The sequence below is a fragment of the Chiloscyllium plagiosum genome, unplaced genomic scaffold (assembly GCF_004010195.1).
Source record: "Chiloscyllium plagiosum isolate BGI_BamShark_2017 unplaced genomic scaffold, ASM401019v2 scaf_3902, whole genome shotgun sequence".
Lineage (NCBI taxonomy): Eukaryota > Metazoa > Chordata > Chondrichthyes > Orectolobiformes > Hemiscylliidae > Chiloscyllium > Chiloscyllium plagiosum.
Genome location: NW_025212823.1, coordinates 27,713 through 28,908, shown reverse-complemented (window position 1 = coordinate 28,908; position 1,196 = coordinate 27,713). Strand labels below are relative to the sequence as shown.

Below are 1,196 nucleotides of genomic sequence, written 5' to 3'. Positions count from 1 at the left end.
GATAGAGGATTGTGTGTGTTTCTGCATATATCTTCTTAATGGCAGGAGACAGGGTAGTGGTGGAAGGTTGTGTGCTTGTGTTTCGTCTGTACCTGTTTAATAACAGAAGACAGGTATTGGTGCAGGTTGGTGCGTATGTGTTTCTGCATTTTACGTTAACTGTGCAATTTGCTGCAGAGATGTTCACACCTGGACATGAGCCACGTGGATACCAACTGAGTTGGAATTCTGTGTTGGAACTGAGTTGGAAACGTGTCTTTTTTTTACGTTTTCAAGATGTCAGTTACGCTGGACAACAACGAGCTAATGGAAACAGAAAGGTGAAACGTAGAATGGCTTCAACTTTCAAGGCTGGATGCAGCTGAGACGTAGCACGGGCGGCTGAGGCTTGTTTCTGTAGTGTAGTGGTCATCATGTTCACGTAACACGCGAAAGATACACAGTTTGAAAAAGGGTCGAAACTACTTTGTTCTTCAACTGCAGCCTTTTACGTGTTCAGGAACGGAGCTTTCTTGCTTGCTTTCCCATCTGCAAAACTGCCTTCGAATTTGCTTCGAAATTGATATTGTAGACGGGCACATCCCAGCAGCTGTGCGAGTCGGAGAGGGGTCATGGAACCCTTTTCACGTGACTTTGCATCTGTTGTTATGCAGGAGCACAATTGGAAGTGCAAGAAAATGGGGCGCCAGGGCGGCTGGTAGTGTAGCCGAGCGGTCTAAGGCGCTGGATTAAGACTCCAGTCTCGACAGAGGCGTGGGTTCGAATCCCACCGCTGCCATTTCTGCTGATCGACTCCAACGACGCCGCTTGTTCAAATGCCGTATCGACCCCTGCTGCACTTCTGCTTGAAACAGAAGTAAAATGAGTTTGCATCCCGTGGGATTAACTGTGGTGTGCTAAAGTGCCGAATTTTCCGCAGTGTCCGTGCTGTCATGGTCGTGTTCGCCTCCCGCGCGGAAAATCGCACGCAGCTCTACTGTTGCTTCACGTTCCAGGCAAGTTGAGATTTTACTGGAACCGAATAGAGACTGTTATTTCATCGCTGTAGTGAAGGCGGCTGGTAGTGTGGCCGAGCGGTCTAAGGCGCTGGATTAAGACACCAGTCTCGACAGAGGCGTGGGTTCGAATCTCACCGCTGCCATTTCTGCTGATCGACTCCAACGACGCCGCTTGTTCAAATGCCGTATCGACTTCTG

The 1,196-nt window shown here is 49.2% G+C and overlaps 1 non-coding gene across 1 annotated transcript; it reads left to right on the top strand.

The window, feature by feature from the left end:
- The first annotated feature begins 696 nt into the window (after nucleotides 1-696).
- On the top strand, nucleotides 697-778 carry trnal-aag. Its single transcript has one exon. It is a non-coding gene; the product is annotated as a tRNA-Leu (tRNA).
- Nucleotides 779-1,196: the final 418 nt, after the last annotated feature.